The sequence below is a fragment of the Oryzias latipes genome, chromosome 4, assembly GCF_002234675.1.
Source record: "Oryzias latipes chromosome 4, ASM223467v1".
NCBI lineage: Eukaryota > Metazoa > Chordata > Actinopteri > Beloniformes > Adrianichthyidae > Oryzias > Oryzias latipes.
Genome location: NC_019862.2, coordinates 29,726,505 through 29,748,688, shown reverse-complemented (window position 1 = coordinate 29,748,688; position 22,184 = coordinate 29,726,505). Strand labels below are relative to the sequence as shown.

The 22,184-nt window shown below is 40.6% G+C and overlaps 1 long non-coding RNA gene across 1 annotated transcript; it reads left to right on the top strand.

The window, feature by feature from the left end:
• The first annotated feature begins 10,516 nt into the window (after positions 1-10,516).
• On the top strand, positions 10,517-21,151 carry LOC105354014. Its single transcript, XR_002873212.1, has 5 exons — positions 10,517-10,989; positions 11,889-12,088; positions 16,162-16,237; positions 16,350-20,503; positions 21,019-21,151. It is a non-coding gene; the product is annotated as an uncharacterized LOC105354014 (long non-coding RNA).
• Positions 21,152-22,184: the final 1,033 nt, after the last annotated feature.

The window sequence follows — 22,184 nt, the reverse complement described above, 5'->3', positions numbered from 1 at the left end:
AACAAACTCCTGCTGTAAGGGTTAACGCTGTCCTCTTCTTCACCACTTCACATTTTCCAACATTTGCTAAACAGACACAGTTAAACAAAAATAACAAAACTGACATTTCAAGGGATTTGCTAATCAAGAAACGTATTCTTAAAAGTGTGTTTTGATATTTCTTGATACATTTTCAGCATCAGTTACTTCACAGAAGACTAACTGCTAATGTTTGGCCAAGAAAAACTGAATCAGACTGAATTTGAGTCACATAATGTTAGACTGATTGACTAACATTTGAAATACTACAGAGAGATGGCTCCCAACCCCCAGACTGTGGATCGGTACCAATTCTCCCCCAGACCAGTACCAATCTGCACAGAAGCAAAACACACCCACAGTTTTTCAGTTTTATTTACAACCTGATTCTGAAGGACATTTTATTTTGGAAAATTATTGGATTCTCTCCACCACATCTGACTCATTCTTGACGCACCTCGAGTTTGTCGGTCACTTGTTGAAAATCCATGTGCTACTTCTTAAAGTGGCCAAATTTCTTGATCCACTAAACCAGGGGGTGCCCAAACCTTTTGCAAAGGCCAGATTTGGTAAATGGATGTGTAAGGGCCATACATTCAGCCTGGCATTCTTTGAACTATTTTACTAAAAGTATTTAAATTGACAATTTATTGAACATTTTATTGCAATGGCATACTTTTAATTTCTTCACAGAGCAGGTCTCATCTGGTAGTCCCTCCTTATGATGAATATGAAAATGTAATTTAGCCAACCACAGTCAAGAAATAATACACAGTTTTTAGAAAGTGCTGATTGTATGGAAATTTGAATATGGGCCAAATTAGGCCGACGGGCCATACTTTGGACATGCCTGCACTAAATTAAAACTTCTACGCTAACAAAAAACAAACATATTTAGAATGTTTCTTTTGGAGGAAACAAAAGAAGAACTTTCAACTTCAAAATAAAAGAAGTCTGCACTCCAAATATGAATTTCTTTTACCAGTTGTTCCTACAGCTGTTTTTTTTTGTTTTTATTCTGGTTCATTTCTGAAGTTTGTGTCCAATTTTTTGGCTTCAACTTTGACAGTTATGAATTAAGGGAAAATCCAGATCACATTTTAATGTCTCCTAGATGAAATCTACTGAACAAATAAGGTCTAAAGCATTACAGAAGATGAAGATAAACCAATGCCTCAAAAGTTAAGGGAATAAAAATAATAATAAAAAAAAAAATCCTAAACAATAAAAATCGGATGACCACTTTAGGCCGGGCTGTGAAAATACCGGACATTAAACCGGCCCGTGGTCTGAAAAAGGTTGGAGACCACTTTTGTTTTGCTGTTTTTAAAGTTTTGTTAAAGTCTTTGGCTGCTAATGTAGTAGTTCATAAAGGATTACCGGTAAGTCATTAATTTGTTGATTTGAACTTAAAATGTTCAATTTCGGAGAAAGTGTTGTTTGCTAAACTTGCTTTTATTAATTGAATTTGATGGAAACACTACACTTAACCTATTAAAATGGGGGGGGACACCCAAAACTTTCACATTTTTAAAGAAAAAAATGTCATAATGCTCCTTATAAATAAAAGTCATAAGAGGCCTTTTTTATACAAGCTCTTTGAAATGAAAAACATTAATAGAAACAAATCAATTTTCCTTTGATAAGAAGTTGGTTTTTACCACAGAAGGAAGTGTTTATCAGCCCAAAGTGCCGGGGCAGAAGTTAGCTGTGCCACCACCTCTTCACGTCCCAATGCCTCCTGCTCCTTCTCCCAGAAGCAAAGATTGATAGTTTGCAGGGTTGTACGTGTGCAAGCCAATATGATTGTCTTGAAAAAGATGAAAGGGCATGTCTGCCTTGAACTTTGAGTGCTTTCTGTCTTTTTATCATCTGCTGTTGGCCCCTCCAGGCTACTCAGGGCTGAGGAAGATGGCAGGGGAGACAAAGAGCCCGTACCTCCACCATCTCGCCTTCCCTTTGTAGCGCTCTCTCCATTGCTGTTAGTCACACATGATTATGCCCTGTCTCTGGCCGACCAAGTGTTGCTATTTGCCTGTAATAGCACGGCAATCAGTGTCAATCTGTGCAGGGCTCAAATGTTGTTCACACTGTGTGTCTTCTCAGATGCATTTTACATATGATTTGCATGCACAGGCTCTGCGCCGTCTCCATTCGCCTCCGTTTTTCAGAGGCTTTGCACTTTTACAGCCATACTGTTAATAATGATGTGCAGTCCTTCACGTGAATTCCCTCTTCAAACAATACTGTAGATATAAAATGCTCAAACCCCGACCGCCTGCGTTTGCTAAGCTTGTGTTTCAGAATGATTTATGTAAACACCGTAAGAGAGCGAGCGGGTAAAGGAAGGAAGAATCTGGAAGGAGATGCTAAAAAAACGCAGAACTTGGACAAACGAGAATCAATTTTTATTTTCTCCTGGTGCTTCTGGATCACCTTTAATCTATGGAAATGCATGGAGCACATGAAGGATAATTGTAAGCTGGACTTTGACCGCTAAAGTCTGTCAAGTGCGCGTTGCAGGAGGAACCACAGGCAAGGCCAGGCAGTAATCGCCACAGGTTCATTCCACTGATGATGGGGAGGGAATTAATTTACCCCAGAGAAAAACAAATTAAGGCTCTACTCAGCCCACTGCTCTGTCACACAATAGCATATATAAATATTTTATCTTGGGCGATGCAGGTTAGCAAAGGTTTAGTACATCTCCATTTACACAAGGGCCTGCTCTCCAAGCTGTGGCCCCTGCTTCCCTGCAAGCTCTCCTCCTGATGAGTGCTCACTGCCCTCTCCTTCACCTCCCTGTCTTCCTCCTTTCACTTTCCACATCGACACTCCATCAGCCGCAGAAATCTCTCTCGCTCTTTTCCCGCCTTGTCCTTCGTTCCAACCTTTGCCAGCATCTTTCCTGACAGAAAGCGTCCCCGATTCTGCACGGCTCAAATGTCTTAATCTGCTCCGACACAGAAGTATCAGTTGTTGACAGATAGTGTCGAGAACACTGTGAAAAACAGGGTTCAGCTAACACAGCTGAAAATGCACTGTGATTTATGGACGTGTGTGTAAATCAAGTGTTGGCCTGCTCTCTATTACCCTGCGGAGCGGCGTTTCTTTCCCGTTCAGAACTGAAGCTGTGATCCCGTCGAATGTTTTGGATCGCAATAAATTTGCCCAGGAAAAAATGTGGGGTTTGTTTTTTCAGCGTCCCGTTTCTCTTGCTTTCCAGCTGAACAATAAAAAAATAAGAGTGTGTCATACTATATTATAGGAAATAGAATAACACTATAAAACAGTTTTCCACTGAATTGGACCTCACTTTGCTTTTGCTCCTTGTTAAAGAATACTCTCATTTATGGGTCCCCTGAATGTGATTTCTAGACCAAAGCTGGATCGGTCAAAAATGTTCTGTTTGTTTTTAAGAAAAATAGATTATGTAAAAAAGTAAATGGAGGAAAATCCGCATTCATGAAATAAGACAAAGTTTTCCATTTAATGCCCCTGCAAAGCTACAGCTGCTTTAAAAGGTGTTGCTTTTTCTGTTTAATCAGCTGTGATGGATTTAGGAGCGAAGATTTTTGTATTTACAAAGATGGCATACTAAAAAGAAAAAAAAAATACCACTGAAGCGCTGCATGTATAAATGTGAGATTTCTTGTAAGTTTTATGTATTATGCTGTCCTGCCCTTTTAAGACAAAATGACATCTTAAAATGAGCTATACACACTCAGCTATAAAATAGGCGTGTATTGTTAAGAAAAACATTCCATATTTAAATATAATACAAACATACACAATGATCCTTTTTCCCAAAGAAATATTCTATCTTAAGGGCTACAACAGTGCAATTTGACTTGTTGCTAGACCAATTAGGCTGCAATTACACATTTCAAGATCAAGTTGTCAAATTAGATATAAATTATGAGTCAAAAAATGTAGTTTCATTGGAGATATCACTTAAAATAAGATGTTTTGAAGATCAAATGACTCAACAAGGTATTCAAGATTTATTGTCTTAAAACAAGTTGTTACTGAAAAGTTTACAGTTAAGTAAGTTAGTTTTGTCTTATATTAAGTGTAAAAAAGATATTTGAACCAGAAGATAGACAAAAAATGCTCAGATTTTGTGTTTTGCAGTGTATTTACACTGCAAAAAAAGGTAACCTAAGTATAGGAATAGAATGGTAAATGGCGTATACTTGTATAGCGCTTTTCTACCTACAAGGACAAAGCGCTTTTACAGTCGCAGACCCATTCACCCAGTCACACACACATTCACACACTGGTGGCCGCTCCGCTGCCAAACACAAGCGCCACCACTACCAATAGAGCATTATTCTTCAGACAAAACATTTCCAACAAAGTAGTACATTTTCTTACCGTGCAGCAAATTGTTTTACCTTTTTTTAATCTAATAACAAGATCAAAATCTAGAAACAAGAAGTTTCACACAAGCATTTAAAAGCAAAAATAAGCTTAAAAAACAGAAGGCTGAATCCAAATTCTTCCCCTACCCCTAAGGCTTCTCCCTACCCCTACATTTAACCCTTTAAGCGGGGAGTCATGGAAAAATAGTGTTCAAATTCGGATGAATACGCATAGCTGCCAGCACTCTGAAAATACATAACAACATTGGTTTTAAAATTAGTAGTTAACTAATAGTAGTAACTAGTTCTAAGCAAATAGTTTGTATCCTTTTATGAGCCTAATTGTAGTTCATTTTAATTACAGTGACAATAAAACTATTGCAATACGTGAAAATACGCCATTTGAATGTGAACTAAATGAGTATCGTAGTACAAGTTGGCCCATCCTAATGAATCCTCATAAAATCTCCAACTATCACTTATTCTTAGAACAAAAATCTAAATTTTTGTTTCCAAAATGTCTTCCTTTTACGACATGTATTGAACTTTTAAACATAACATCCTTAAAATGTAACCAATCATTATTACATTCATTCATTTTCTTTTCTGTTTAATTCCTTTCGGGGTCACGGGGCTGCCGGAGCCTATCCCGGCCACTTGTGGGCGAAGGCAGGGGAGTCCCTGGACAGGTCGCCAGTCTGTCGCAGGGTAGAATGTCCACAATAACACACCCATTCACCCTCACACTCACACCTATGGACAATCTAGAGTTGCCAATTAACCTATAAAGCATGTTTTTAGATGGTGGGAGGAAGCCGGAGATCCCGGAGAGAAACCACGCATGCACGGGGAGAACATGCAAACTCCACACAGAAGGGTCCCCCATTGATGTTGTGTTTATTCACGTCCCCCAGCTGGGACTTGAACCAGGGGCCTTCTTGCTGTGAGCCAAGAGCGCTAACCACTGCTCCACCATGCCGCCCTACATTATAATATCATATATATATATTTTTTTTTTAAATCAAGTTTTTCTGTTGTCAAGAGTTCAGAGCCACAGGATTTGGACTCATTTTAATTTAATTTCCTTATTTATAGTTCCTGACTCTCAATGAGACAAAAATTCTCCACTGTGATGATTTTGAGAAAAGCTTTGAAAGGTGTAGAGCAAAGAGAAGTTTTAAACCTAGTAAAACATCTCAAATGTCTAAAAAAGTTTGGAAACCTTTGCAGGGACCAAATAGTTTGTAGCGTATGAAGTCAATCCCACAGAACATCTGCTTTAGTCCCACAAAACTTCTTCTTTTTATTCTAAATCTACTTCTTTTCTGACTTGGGTAAATAATTCCATGGCTCCAGTATAGTGAAACTCCTGCTTCATGGGTGCGCACCGTCTTTTTGTTCTGATGAGCAAAATGAGGCAATTAGAGTCTCAGCAAGCCAGCAAGGGATGTGGTGCCAAGCCAGCGTCACGAGGGCTTTGCCGACACCCACGAGAGAAACGGCACGCGCTGCCGCGGCGTCTCCCACCTCGCACTGAGGCCCGTGCCCCGAAGAGAGAGATTTAATGGACTAACAGGAGCATTCCTGTGGGTCTGCTGCCTCGCTTCTTCATCTGCTAATGAGTGGAGGGAAACGGGTCCATCCCAGCCCAAACGCAGGAGCAGCTGACATTTGCCTGCTTTTACTGCTCATCCTATAGCTCACTGTGTTCAATACATGTTTCATCTTCAGGAAACACTTTTGTTTACCTTTAATTTTACACATTTGACCTTTCAGAACCTGTTATTTGAAAATTAGGAAACAAGAGCCTACAAAATGTTTGCATAACTGTAAATTAAACAATTAAAGTAGTTGCTTTTAAATGTATTTGTTTGACAAAATATTTGATGCAAATATGCGCCGAACCGCTACGGCTTCAAAATTAATTCAATTTAGCATCAAGGCAGAAACATCACTGATTTTTCCTTTTTTGTTTTTTCATCGTGATCAAGGGGTTAAATAAAACCGTGAAGGTTGCCAGCTCAGAGTTTCCAAGTCTCTAACCTGCTGTCACTGAGTCCCAGAATCCCCTGCTTTGGAAATCAATTTCCCGATAGTCAGCTAATTTATTGCCAGTATGTTCATTGATTGTGTGTCCTTTGGGAGGAGAGAGCGCTAAAGCTTATTAAAGTTACCGTCTTAAGTAGTATTATACAGAATAAATGATCAACATTCATAATAGTTATGCAAAATAACTCCAGAGTTATACATTAATGTGCATTTAATTTAACATTTTTGCTGTTTTTTTTTTCTGGCTTAAGCAGATGTTTATTGTTGTGTTCATTTTACACTGTTTCCTGATGAATAATAACGAGATTCACGTGATATCCCGTTTAAATGTCTCGTCTAACAAACGTCAGCTGATATTTATAAATGGCGTCCAAATGAAAACAGTTGTTACGAAGCCATTAACACTCATGGAGTTAACGAGTTAAATTGCTCTTTCCCTCCCGCCTCACAGGATGAGGAGAATTCCAGAACAAAAGAAACATTTAGTGTCTGTGTGTTTATTCCTCTGCTTGCTCTGTATTTATTCCCGTCTGTCACTCATTTTTTTCCCTCTCCTTCCACCTCCTTCTCCCCTGCGGCTTTCTCTCACACACAGCCGGAGCGATGGCGTTGCAGCAGAGGGAGAGAGATCTGGGTGACCATCTGAAACCAATTATGGCAGCGCTGCAGCCACCCAGAAACTAAGTGACGGATGGGGATCTTTGTATTTATAGCTGGGGTAATTGGCAACATTCAGACATGCATTCGCATAATACGTGCACACAACACAAGGAAGTACAAAGAAATAGACAGTTTATAATGTGAACACTGGTGTAGGCAAAGACTGTTTACGCTCAGAAATAGAGCGGCCTCACAGGCAGCAGGAAAGGTGCTCGCTCTGTCAGTGCGTGCACGTCTCGGTGACGCACCCTGTTTATGAACCAAAGGCCACTGTCACAGGAAGACAAACAAGTCTCAGGGATGGTCAGAGAAGCATGTTTGCCTTCTCCACGGTCTAATCAGACCTGATGTTTACAGCCGTTCCTGCAGTCAGGACAGAGGGGTGTGCATCCCGTAGACTGTCAGCGCGTCAAACCTGCATGCGAAAACATACACAAAACACATCTGCCTCTTGTTAAGCGCCATAAATGGCTGCCATGTGGTCTGCTGATAAATAGGCCAGTCTATTTATTGGAGCACAACAAATTGGCTACAAACACTGACAAGAAATTGGAAAACTATAAATTGCAGCGTGATGAAATCTTTAAAAGGGCTACAGGTATTTTACAAGGAGCCTTTGCTGGTTTTATGTAGTAGGAGGCATTTCTTTTGACTGCTTTCTTCTTTCACACGCCGCCTTGTTAAACAATAAGGGGGTGGGGGGCAATGGCACTTTCACACCGAGCAGGTCCAGTGCGAGCAGAAGGCTCGGCCGCATTAGAGCTGGGCAGATCCGCCACTCGAGAACGATAAAGAGCCTGTTGCACCCGAACTCTCTGAGAGACGCAACCAGAAATTCCTGAATGAATCGGCAACAGACAAGCCCTAAACCCCGTGTAATTACATATTTGGAGTTTATCAGGGTTTATGCGAAAATGCACAAGTTTCCCTTCCCTGGTGGTCCTTAAACACATCCATATGTCCAGCATGTTTCCATTTCTGCTCCTCCCTCTGCCCTGTCTCCCTTTTTCTTTCTCATTCCCCCCTCCCTCCTTTTCCTCCTCTTCCTATTTCCCTCCATGAAGAATGGCTGCGGTGCACAGATGGATGATATGAGCCGCTGGAGTGGTGTTTTCCTATTGTCAAGTTGTTGACTCTTTAGATTCGGGGTGCCACAGATCCAGTTTAGTCTTTTGGAGTCGTTTGAGGGCATCAGCCCAGTGCCAGAGATCTTGGATGGAACTGTGTGCAATCATAGGAAGCCACAGCCTGTCCACATCGCACAAACTGGAACACACACACACACACACAAATGTAGGGAGGCCTTCTCTCGTGTGTGGGCCAGTTTTTTCCTTTTTCTTTTTTTATATATTTCTCTTCCTCCCCGTCTGACTTTCTCTCACTCCTTCTCTTTCAGCTTCTCCCAGCTTGAGAAAAGCGATATGTTTTAAAACACGTGCTAAATATTACCATATTTACATTTTCCTGTTTCAAGAAGGCAGTGAAGTGGGAGTGTGCGGTGTGGATTTAACATTTTTGTTTCCTTTTTTTTCCCTTCAGTGGAAGGCTCTCAGGCTGAGGTTGGGCTCTGTTTGAAACTTTAAACCTTTTTCATGCTTATTTGTTTTATGATTCTGCAGGGCACTGTGTTTACACAGAGAGTGCAACATCTGGATTAGATAATTTGTTGAGAATTAACCAAGCTCCAGTGCTTACCAACCTAATCTAATTACATCTGTTTGATGTTTTTTTTTTCTCCATCGTGGATTATTTTACAGCCAGCTCATCAGTATTCACCTTTTTGCTGTACATTTTTGTTAAATATTTTTTTAAACCAATGGAGATTGTGCAGCATTAACCTTACCTTTAATCCCCACCAGCAGGAGATCCTGTGTCAAATCCCCAATTAAATCCCGGCCGTGATGTTTGAGTTTCCAGTGACGGCGGAGGCTGGTGGCGTGGATGCGTGGGCAGCAGTGGTTGGGCTGGACGCCCGAGGCTGCATGAAAAGAGAAATTCACTGATAAATAAATTCTGAAAATGACAAAAAATCTGTGTGAGAAAACAAAACAAGACTTTAATCTCTCACAGGGGCGGAGCTAGAGCATTTTCTTTGAGGGTGTGGGAGGGGGCAGAAGACTTTGGAAGGCCATTACAAATAAAAAGATAAAAAAATACATTTTTCTAACATCTTTAATAATATTATTGTTTTAATTGTAATTAGAAAATGTGGCTATTGTTATTTTTGCAATTCTTATAAAAGCTTGTATTGATAATTTCTTAATATTTGTCAACAATTACCAGTAGACTATTTCTGATTCAAAAATTGGGGAGGAAAAACTTTTTGCTGGGGGCGCCGCTGCATTGACTTTCACTAAATTGTTCCTTAATGTAGGAAGAAGAAACTTCTTATTGCTTTTCAGACAAACATTTAAAAAAATTTTGGAAACATTTTTGCATTTAGCTGAAAAAGCCTAAATGTTCGTTAAAAAGGTCATATTTCTTCTTCTCTCTACAGAAGTTCCTCTTGTCTTCCTCAGACCTGTTTTTCCTCTCGTCTTCATCATTGTCTCTAGTATGCATACTTTCATGAAGTATTTCTATTTGTGTTTTTAAATCCATTTGGAACCTACGTACGTTTGTTCTGCGAGTTCGGAAAACATGACAATAAAGAATCTCTAGTTGGGTTTAAAGACAGGTTTTTTTCATATTTTCCAACCAAGGAAACCTTAATTTAAGTGGGAGGGCGACACATTTTTTTCTTTTTCTTCTTTTTGCAAAATAATATATAAATATTTGTAGAATATTCTCTGTAAATTGCATGGACTGGAGTTGGAAGTACATGCTTTAAGTTCCCCCACGATCATCTTTTAAACTAGTTCCAAAGTGTCCCCAGTGGTCTTTTAATGGTGATGATGCCGTATTTAGCGAAAAATCCCCAAACCTGCTTCGTTCTCCAAGACTTCTTCTGCAGAGTTTCGTGAGAAATCCTGAATTGTGTCTGGGACTGTTGGCAGCGAGCAGCCCCGCCCCCCTTTCCCCTCCAATAGCTGAGAGCCCAGAGCATTATTTTGGGTATTTTCTGTCATAAATACCACCTTTTTTAACTGACATTTTTTTTGTCTACTCCTGATTCACAACCATTTGAAAAAAAGAAATACTCATATATGACTTCATATATGAGCTTCTTCGTGAGAAAAATGCCTCAAGAAGATGTTTTTTTAACATCTTCTTTTTGCTATTTAAAGTAATTATATATTTTAAATATATATATATATATATATATATATTTAAAATATTATATAGCAGAGGGAGAGAGATCTTTCTATTTAGCCGAAAACATGGCCATAAAGTTAAGTTCTGTAAAGAATGTTAGTGTGTTTTTATGTGGTATTTATTTCTGGCTCTTTCTTTTCAGCCCACCCCCACCACCCACCCACCCAATATCTATTGTGCTTTATCTCCATTACAACACTGGCTGCGCCCCCCCCTGGGTGATCTGCCTTGAACCCCCTAATCTGCTGTGATTCCATCACTCCTGTTGAGCCACACAGACAGATTAGTCAGCCTCCACGTACAACAGATGTGTCCAGCGCCTGATTTGTGTGTGTTTTATTGACTCTGGCCATCTGTTAATACAGTTGCTGCTTTCTCCTCCTCTGTTTGTTGATGCACACAGACAGGCGAGCCGAGTGCCAGGAGAAACATTCAGTGAAGTGGAGATTAGAGATATAAAAGGAAGAGCAGAAGAGAAGTGGAGCTCCTGAGTAATATTTCAGGAAAAGGCTGCTGGTTTGAGTGCTGACCTGTGACCCGCTGCATCTCAACCAGTAAAACAGAAGTATTTGTCCTTGTTTTTCAGCCCCCCTGATTTAGAGGAGCGTGTGAGCAGTGCTGGTTGATGGATGAGTCTCACATGGTAAGGCCTTCCAAAAAACTGTTAAGAGCTAAGATTCCTTCTCTTGGAGAAAAGTGAAAGATTGCTTGAGATATCTGAAATTCCTTGCGGTGCCGTTCCTCGGATTCCCTCCTCGGCTCGTGAGTTGTTGCCAGAATTCTGTGGGACGTCCTGGTGTGTGCCCACACGTGCACGTGGGGACCGGCCCTGCAGAAGTGACGGTAATGTGCAGCAGTTGCAACAACTTGTGTTGGGCTGTTGTCTTCTGTTCTCTGAGGCATTCCGTTTGACCTGCTGTCTTCGCGCAGCCCGTCACTCCTCCTCGTAAACCTCACTCCCATGGTGTCTTTTTCATTGTCCTCCTGTCTCACGTAACACTCGCAGAAATACCTTGGAAGCCACAGGGCTTATGAAAACTTCTGCCTCACATCAATTATCTCCTGTCCCACTTAGCTCCCTAAAGAGTGGGAAACGTTTTGCGGTCGGTGCTTAACCTGCCCGCTCGGCATTAACCCGATCATTCATCTTTTCACTCTGACCCCATTCGTCTGTCCTTTCTCCCTGCAATCCTCAAAGCCATCTCTGCTGAAAGTGTCCATTTGCCCACAACATGAGATGCTTAGGGAGCTCGGCACTTTGCTTGTTTTGCAAGCTGTGAAAGCCGTGGTCATTGTGAAGACGTGATGTCCGGACGTGGAGCCGTAGAAGCGTCTGAGATCACAAGAACCTGCTGTGAGGACGGCAGCATTCAGTAACACACGAGGGGATAAGGAGGCGGTCAGTTGGTCCTTAAAGACCCATTCTGGTGAAAATGGTGTTTTTTTTTCTGATGATGGAGGACACATATGAAGAAAATTATGAACCGTATTTTCACGACCATAAGGCGCACCTGAAAGTCTTAAATTTTCTCCAAACTGTAGGGGGCGCCCTATGAGGCGGTGCGCCTAATGTGTTGTTGTGGGACGTAGAAGAATGAGAACGGGGGAGGATGACGGTGCTGCAGCGACCTCCAGTGGATTACAACGAAAAGCTGTTCATCTTACGCTCCCACTGCAGTAAAAAGATCGCCGACAAACACCTCCAGCCACATCACCAACATGGACGAGGTGCCGACATCCCGGTGAGTCGCACTGTCGAGAAGAACGGGAGCAGCTCAGTAGCAATATGCACAACGTGGCACGGCTTTTATTGTTGAGGGAGGAGGCGCTTGGCGAGTTATGTTGCTCAGGCTAACGTGTCTGCTTGCACTGCTTCCGAAGTGCCAAAAAGCTGGCATCATTCATGAGGAGCAAGGGCAACGAGACAGACTCAACACAACCCAACAAATAGTCCGCTTTTTGTGAAAAAAGCAATCCAAACCAAAAAAATACCAAGAATAAAGTACTAAAAACTGGTTTGGATACAGAAGATGAGCACTTTGATGGATTTGTTGACTGAAAAAATAAAAAAAAAAATCACAACCAACTCAGTTTTGCTCCCGCTGCCTTTTTTTAAAACACACTCCAGCACGCGCGTTTTACCGGTATGTGTTAACGTTCCCGCGCCCAAACACCCGGTGCGCCTTTTGTACGTGTCAAATACAGAAAAATCACCCATAGCCCAATAAATCAGAGGGGAATTTCTGATTAACTGATAAAAAATGTCCTTCCAAAGCAAGTTAAAAGATATAGAATACATATTATTCTTAAGGGGGAAAATCTGCCAATAGGACCAGAAGAATTTCTTCTTGGGAAGATTTCTTTAAAAAGATGTGATGCTCTGCTCTTTAAGTCAAAAGAAAAACTTGAAATTAGCTTTGAACACTCTTATTTAGGTCAAATCCTTTAATAATTGGTCTTTCAATAAGCATGTTTTGCTCAAAAATAGTTTTGTATCTTTAAATAAGCTATGTTAACGCCCCCCCCCCCCCCCCCCGCACACACACACACACACACACACAAACATTACCCTTTTAAGACCTTTCTCCTAAAGTAAGACTAGTATTTTACGTTTATAGATGCATTTTTCTTACAAAAAATATTTAAAATATATAATTACTTTAAACTTTTGTCCTGCTGTTGTTAAATACATTTATACTTTTTAATATTTGCTTAAATTAAGATGGTTTCCTCCAGATCTAATGACTCAACAAAGATTGATTCAGGATTTATTGTCTTAAAACAAGTCTTTCCATCTAAATAAAAAGTATAGCTCGAAGGTTATTGCCCTGTGTCAAGTGTTATAAGGTCATTAATATTAAACTAGAAACTAGACATACATTTTGGTTAGATTTTATGTTTTTGCAGTTAAAGCAGGTCTGATTTGAACGACGGCTCAAAAATAGTTTGGGAAATGATCAAGTATGTGCTCATGCCAGGAATAAATATGAAATGGCTTTTGGTGAGCTCAACCAGTTGACGTTTTACCAAAAAAAGCCAAAATTCTATAAAAAAAACTGTTTCGGCAAAGCTGATGCTGAATTTTATTGAGCTGCTAATTTAAGTTTCCTATAAAAGCTGAGAAATCCGTACAATCTACCATAAAACTCACCATTTATCTCTACTCTTACCTGTCAAATGCACGCGTGACCCTAATAAAATGCAGTTTTTCTCTTCTACCTTCACTTTTCTTCTTTTTTTATGCCAACAGCAGGGGTCAGTGGGAAGGAAATGACACACAGAGAGCCCTGTGCAGGGCGTGTGGGCTACCTTCAGCTGAGACCATCAGAGGCATAACTCAACTTGACTTGGGTCAGGTTTTAAGAAAGAATTCACGAGCGTACAGTAGTTTAACCTGCATGTCAGGTCAAGACTGAGCTCACTCATTAGGAATGAAACCCATAAAACCAGAAAAAGAAGTGAAGTATGAGGGAAAACCAAAGAGTTCAAGTCCCTGCAGCTGTTGTGACGGTTCAGCCAGCAAAAGGTGAACGCATTTCTCCAGTTTTCGTTTTTTCTTTACGGTAGTCTGTTAAAGTCCACATTTTCATGTCACTGTAAGAGATGAAAAGGTTTGTAGTCTTATGCTTTTGTTAAAAAAAATATGACTTTTATTAAAGTTTTATGAAAACAAACCCTGCTAATGTAGATTTTAAAATTGAGTTTAAACTCCATTAGAAAGAGCTTTAAAGAAAAATGTAGAGAACTGTATGAAAACCAAACTTCAGTGAATAAAATGGCCCTGAAAGTATTTATTTTTTCCTGTCTTTCCTATCAGGGACGAGTTTTAGAGGGAAATTTGAAATATTTGGTTTGATTTCAAATTGAAAAATTCTTTCAGATGATTATGATTTCGATTAGAGCTTTTGAAGAGCATAAAAATGCAGTTTAGTTGAAAAAAATTGACTTTTAAATTAGAAAACACAAATAGAAAACTAAAATGAAAAAAAGGAACTTGAGGTAAAAAAATAATAATAAAGCATTAAAAAGGGACAAATCGTAAAAACAGAAGAATACTGTTTATTTAGTCCTTCATTAATTTCAAACAAAAACATAACCAAACCTGTAAATTAATGAATTTATTAGAAATCTACACTTCTTCCCTTTTTCCTGAGAACAGAGTAAACTTGGTTTTTAGGATGTGGAGTCTTAACATTCCTTTTTTGTTTGTTTTTTAAGTTTGGGTGTCTGCTATTTTATTTTGCTTTATAAAATGTAGTGCTTTCTTAAATGTTTGTTTTGCTTTTTAATTGTCATCGTGATCTTTAAAATGTTTTTGGGTTGAATGATTTGCTGATGTGATTTGCTCCCTACCGTACGTTTCTAAACCCTTTCAATATTTTATTTTTTCTGTTTTTCTGATGTTTTTCCATTTTTTTCCATTGAATTTGATGGAATTTCCCAAAATCTTTTTTCTAAAAAATGAAAAACAATTTTGTTAAAGTTCACTCAACAAGTTCAGTTGGAGTCAAATGCTATACGTCAATAATAAAACCATGCTGCTGCATAAAAATGAGATATTTTAAGTTGTCAAGTAGTTGTTCCTGCTCCCTCCACACACACAAGCTCAAGACCATTAACGATGTTGCATTGAAGGGTTATTTCTTGTTCCAATTGTGAAACATCTCCTTTTCGTCTGCGTTTGGGAAGGAAAAGCCTTCCACACATGGTTAACCTCGTCATCACTGAGCAGACAACACTCTAATTGATGCTTAATGAGTTAAAAACCTCCTCTGTTAAAAGGAACTGCAGTAACTGAGCTGCGGGGCCTTTGGGGCTCAGTTACGCAGGTGAGGATAGAGAGGATTGGCCCAAGGTGCTTCCTGCGTCGCATCATCAGCGCCGTTTCCTATCGAGCCCTTTGAACTGGAACACAAACACTGGAAACACTTTCATCGGACCCAAGTGTCATCACAGCCGGGTCCCATGTATATGCATGGGACTGTCTGAAAATATACAAAGTCCAATTTGCCCAGGAAAGGCCAACCTCAGGATAATGACTCACATGTGATCTGCATCTGAGATACGGCCTGAGTCATCACCAGATGTTTCAACAGGATTACATCCAGCTCTGAAGAAGAGCAATAGATTTTCGGAGGGAAAAAACAAACTTTTTGAAGACCGACAGAAGACATCAACAAACATTTGTTTCTGTGAAAAAAGTGAGACACGAGAATTTACAAAGATCCTGCACTGAAGTACTTTCAGAACCTCCGGAAAACAAACCAAAGTGTTTCTTTTGTGTATAATTGGAAGTACACATGCTAAATGAGAGGAATTTTGAGGTCAAGTTAGAGGAGGAAGTAAGTTGGGCACCAGGCCTTCAGATAAAAGCTTACAGGTGGAAGCATAGACAGTGTTAACACATGTAAGCAAGCTGCGCTGCTTGTTTGTTCTGGTGTCTGTTTTGATGTAGAAAATGCAGCTCCCATTGCATAATGGGTTTTCCCATTTAGATCATTGTCTGTTCTTTGAATCCATCATTGTTGTCTGCAGTAACACGAATGAATCACTGCAATAAGAGATAGCCTAAAAGAACACTAATCTAAAAAGAAAAATGACGAGAAAGTAGTAAAAGGTTCAGTTCATTATGCAGCAAGTCGCTTTTACTCAAAGGGCTGCCTGCCCCGCCCCCAGGCTAACAGACACACCCACTTTCCCAGTGGAGCTAGCGGTGATCGGCTAAACGCTTTCCTTTTATATGCACATCCATCTTTACAGAAATTTGGATGTTTGTTTGTTTTTGCGGGCCTAACGCTGCAGAGGTCTGTTCTAGGTTGACGTCATGAAATGGGCGGCACCTACAAGGAGAGAAAGGTGGAGCCTCAGACATCGAGGTGTCATACTTCCGGGTAGGAAAAGAACTTGCGAAAACAACTTCTTTTTAAAACAGATTTTTTTTCGTGTGCCAAAGGTAAAATATTATCATATACATTGTTTTTCTCATGTCTTATCCTTGATCAGATAGATCAGCCTGAAAATTGAAAGGTTCCGGTTCGAGTCCCGGCTGAACCAGGACATCAACGGGGGACCTTTCTATGTGGAGTTTGCATGTTCTCCCCGTGCATCCGTGGGTTCTCTCCAGGAACTCCGACTTCCTCCCACCGTCCGAAAACATGCTTCACTCTAAGTTCTCCCTAGGTGTAAGTGTGAGTGTGCATGGGTGTGTGATTGTGGCGACCTGTCCACCATGTCCCCAGCCTTTGCCCACGAGTGGCCGGGATAGGCTCCGGCAGCCCTGTGACCCGAAAAGGGCAACACGGGTTTAGAAGATGATGATGAAATATCGAAATTTATACCATGGTCTGGGTGAATACTCGATTCTGATTGGCTGCTGGGTGTACATTAAAAAGTGATAAACCACAGTGATAACCGCATGGTGAAAAAAGAAGTTCCGGTCACCTAGCTTAAATGTTATATATCGCCGAATTTTGACTGCAGCGGTGGTGCGCCGCACCATGTAACAAAAATTCTGCTTTTTGTGAGAAAAGCAATCCAAATTGGAGAAAATAAAAAGAATTAAGGACTAAAAACTGGTTAATATGTATTGCTTTTGTAAGTGGCCATCGTATAAGCGGGTTAATGGCCTTCGAAGTGTGCATTATTACTTTTTAACGCTTTGCGTTGGACGGTTCAGGCTTCCACGGCGTGCGTTAAAAAGTAATAATGCACACTTCGTCAGCCATTTAGCCTTACGTATCTTCTCATATCACTTTGGTTATGAAGCTTCAGTAATAAAAAATAAATAAATAAAGAGAGCAAATATACTTATTAGACGGCAGCAACAGTTTTTCTGAGGAGGTCGTGCATTAACAAACTTCTTGTCATGGTCTTCAAAACAGCTGAGATTAATGTTAAAAACTAAGAGATTTAATTTGGTTTCTCCATGTTAAAAAGTAATTCTGTTTAATAAAATGTGTTTAAAACATTTCTTAAATTAGGAAATGTGTGTTTTCTGAGTCTCAAGTCAGGTTTTTCTATTGTCTGGTGTTTGGAGCAAAAGGATTTTGACTCGTTTTGATAATAATTTCCTTATTTCTAGATCCTAATGAGATAAAAAAAAACACACAATATCTCCAATTTGGAGAAAAACTTAGAAAGGTGTAGAAGTTAAAACAACTTCAAACCTAGTAAAATACCTTAAATGTATGAAAGCAAGGTTGTAGGTCTTTGCAAGCAGTCTAAAATATAGTTTCTCTGTGTAGGTAAAAAGAAAAAATGATAACAACTTGATCTATTTTGTGGTGACAGCGCTGTTTTCTCAGTAATTAAAGGTATCTGCAGCAGAAAGATGGGAGGCGTGAACCGCGTGGGAATCTGTGTGTGGGATCTTTGGTTTTGGCCCCCGTATGTTTGTGGCCATGTGTGCATCAGAGAAGGACGCCCAGCAGGCGGTGTTGTTGTAGGTGAGAGTGAGGAGCCCCCCGATGGGCAACTGTGGCAGAGAGGCCAGCTTTGATCAAAAGCCCAAGAGGAGGAGGGAGGAGGAAGAAGAGGAGAGGCAAGAGGAAGTGAGGCGAGGGCTGTAGAATGGGAAACCTGGAATGATGGACCGTGTCCTTAAATCCACAGTGGGACCCCTTCAACCAGCATGAAAACCACCTGCTTCCCTGCCACCACACAGTCTGCCTCAGTGAAATAGACTTTACTGCCACTATTATCAAGACTGGAAACTTGTGGAGCTTATGTGAGCTTATTTTTCTTGCTCTGCGTATCTTTCTTCATCCAGTTTTAGCAAACAGCAGGGCGATGTCCTGCTTTTGCATCCGGTTTGTTCCTCTGATGAGATTTTTTTATAAAAGCAGCTCCACAGAGTCGGCCTTTTCCAAACACCTGAATAATGTATTTATGCAGTAGGCTTGGGGCGGCGTATTGATTGTGGACAGATTGAGTTACCAGGGAATCTGTGGGAAGTCTCACAAAAGGAGAGGAGCTAACCAGGGGCATGTGTGCAAGAAGCCGTGCAGCCAGACAAATGTATTCAGACCAAATTCATGCAGCTTAGGTCATTCTGGCTGCACATTTGCCTCCAGGGAGATGGCTTTAATTGAGACCCTCATTTTTTTCCAAACAGGACACTGTTGTTCCGATCTCGGGATGTTTCATCTTTTTAATTGACTTTTTTACATTTTAAGCTAATATACACTGTATTTTCAAACATTTAGTGCAGTTTTGCATCTTAACAAAAAGCTTCTGGATAACTTTCTTTCAAGAATTGTTATATAGGTTAAAACATTGCACATTTGCAAAACTCAAAAGAGGAAAAGTTCAAAACTTCCGCCTCAGACTGGATGGCTGCAGCACAAACCATGAAGGCTTGTTGCTTCGTCTGCCAAGTGGAACTGCAAACATGCATCCAAAGCCAGCCTCTTTATTGCTGCTCCCCACTTCCACAGAAAATTCAATTTGACAGAATAAATTAACAACAGAGCGTCATTTCAGCGGGCCTGCAGATTTCCACCAAAGGGCTGTTTTTCAATGTGCTGGAGATGCTCCTTTTTCTTTGACACCTACCTGTCTAATAAATTAATAAAGATTCATACAAATTAAAGCAGCAAGCAAATGGGCCCCTTCGCCGCCACCCCCACCCCCTTTGACCCGCCCCCTTTACTGTACCCTTCTGCTCCTGCTCATATTATATTGTTTCTTTCAGCTTGATCCAACGATTCATGTATTAAATGTTCTCAATGTTCCGGTACAGGGAAAGATCAACTGGGAAATGCCACTTTTCCGAAGTCGCCACACCAAATCTACAAGGTTAATTTTCTGACATTCTTTCCCCAAAGTAGCTTCCCGAGGCTCTAGCAGTTAGGAGGCGATAGATAGATTAAATTTGCAGTTGGTACTAAAGGTGACTAAAGGCTTTTTGAAAAATTTAGGATCGCAACCTCTCCCTGAGGTCAAAGGTCAACAAAACTTTTGTTGTGGTTGTGGACTTCGCCTGGCGGTGTGTGTGAAATTTCATCAAGATCATTCAAACAAAGGGTTTTGCCACAACGTGGCGGCCAAGTTGTACAGTAGGTCCTGTGGCCATCCCATAATAATTTTAAAAATATCCTTTAGATATGTTTGACACGTGTGTTTTGGTTTTATTCGTGGATTTAGAAATTATTTTTTGAGCCCCATCAGAGACTTTCTCTCCATTTATTTTTTAAAGGTTGTCTCCTGCTGTGATGTCATCATTTCCTCCTGTGTGTGTGTGTGTGTGGGGGGGGGGGGGGTCACTTTGTCAAAATTCATATTTACTTGATTACTTGATATTTGCTTGATATTTACTGGGCTCATGCAAATTTTGGTGAGTTTTTGAGTGGCTATGGTCACATTTTCGCTCAAAGACTCAGAAAGAAGTCCAGGACGGCCGCTGCAGGACAGAATTAGAAAACCAAAATGTTGGTAATCAAACGTTTAAATCCTAAAATTTCATTCAATCAAAGTGTCTTTGACAAAAAGACAGGAAGAAATGTTAAACAATCTTTGAAAGCAGCAATAGAGTTTTGAAAGATAATTTAGAAGTTCTCAAATAAATTAAGAATGAGCATTGTCACTTTCAAAATGTCATGTCTGTGTTTTATTTTAATCTTATCTTAAAGGTTTGGACCAAAGAAAAAACAGTTTTTTTTCTTAGAGCAGATTGTCTCCTCGTTGTAATTATAGCTGCACTGATGACCATAAAGAAAGGCTGAGTCCTCTGTTGTGCTGTGAAGTGCACATGCCTGAAAGAGAGCGGTTCAGCACATTTGCTGTTTCACAACATTAACAAATAACATTATAATTTTCAGAATTAAACTCTCAGGAAAGTGTTATATTCTCATCATTTTCATGTGAAGCTGCAGAGAGATGTCACCTGGAGCGCTCTGATCTGACGAAAGCAGAGAACTCTGCACAGCTTGTGTGGCCCTGCAGCAGTTCGACACCAAACTCAGCCACAGGTTCAGTCCCTCCCAACCTCCCAAGCAGAAACTGCAACTCCTGAATTATGGCGTCTGAATAGAGCAGGGGCCAACAAAGCGCCAGGGCCTTGAGGCCCCGGCCGTTTCAGGGGTCTGCCTTTCCAAGTGTCCGGTGCTGAGATGAGGAGTTGCACGGGTGGGGGCTCCCAGTGCATTAGGCAGTAATAGGTAAGGGATGACCTAAACGATTTGTTGACTGGGACAATAAATCTGTTGTGTGTTTCTTGGCATGCTGAGGGGAGGATTACAAGTTGTCACACAAAGGAATGCAAATTGCAAGCCAAACTCTCCAAGAGGCCTGTGGAGTAGCGAGCCTTTTGGAGCGTTTGTGGGGATCTCTGCTTCTTTCTCACTATTTTATGTGTCTCTATTAGTCCTAATAACCGTGAAGGGTCTGAGAGTAGCCACTGTATTCATCTCAAATCAATGGCTTTCCCGCACCAGGCCCTATAGACCTGCGCATTTGCATTTTGTCCTGCGAGGTGACCAGCAGGACAATTGGTGTTAAGTCTCTTTCACACAGCCAATTGGAAATCTTGAGTCCTAATGACGTTTTTCACTCAGTTTCCCATAAACACCACACCGTACCTAGTTTTTTTTCTCTACTTTTTTGACAGATAAAATTGTCAGAACTTGATTGAACTTTTAGATGTAAAACGTCCTCCTCATTTTCTGTCCCTCAGTGTTGAAAGCGCGCGCCGTGGAGCCGGCCTGTGCGCGCGCAGGTGGACCAGAGAGTCCGTCCTCCTTCATATCGCCACCTAGCGCCTGCAGCAGGAAGCGCAGGAGCCCCCCCCCCCCCCATCCCTCCCGTCCCCGTCCCTCCCCAAAAAGCCACATCTTCCCCGCGGAGAGCATCGACTCTACTCCGTCTGCAGCCGAACCTGAACAGAAGGAATGACCACTCCGGTCCGGTAAAAGCGGCTGAAGGCGCGCAGTGGAGAGGAGCGACGCGCATCCACAGCATGAGCATCGCGAAGGCAGAGCCGCAGCTGAAGGATCCTGCAAAGGACAGATCAGAAACTCCTATTAGAAAATCACATCCAAAAAGTTGTAAAAAGGTTCAATGGTTTCCTCAAAAGTAGCCTACTTTTATAGATCATGCTTAAAGAATAACATAAAATAAAACTATGTGTAGGCTAGCCTACCTTTTGTTGCAAGTATATCGCTGGCAAAATACTCCACGGATTAATTTCCATCACAAGTTTACAACTAATTCAGTAGAAAATTGTTTGAAATCATTTTAAAAAATCGTTTTGTTGTGGAAAAAAACGTTGAAAAAACGCAACTTTCAAAATAAAAATGATTTCATCTAAAAAACACATATTGTCTGAAATTAAAAAAAATAGATTGATTGCTTATTTTAACCCATTTTTTCCTGAAAAATTAAATAATCTAGGAAACACCAAACCAAGTGGACTAAACCCATTTTTATGTTGCACTGATGTCTGGGCTCTTTCAGGTTAATTAAAAACAACAATTTTAATTTAATGAATCAATTATCATTTTCTAAATTAAGCTTGATTATATGCAATTTTTTAAAGGTTGTGAGTAAAATTGTTTCTACAAAGTCTGCATGTCTCTGCCCCAAAATAAGATACTGAGTGGAAGTTCCTTCCAGTTTAGTCTGATTGTTGCTGTGTGCAGTGGTCAGATATCCATATTTGCATACGTTAGTATGCTTGGAATAATACAGGGAGGCTATATTATGTAAAAAATATTATGATAAATGTCAGGGTCAATGGTTGATTATGTGTTTAAGGGATGCAGCTTATCTTGGGTGTCTGCAGCAGACATGCAGGCTGGACTCTGGAGGATAACCAACACAGAGCTGATATTGTTCGGTTCC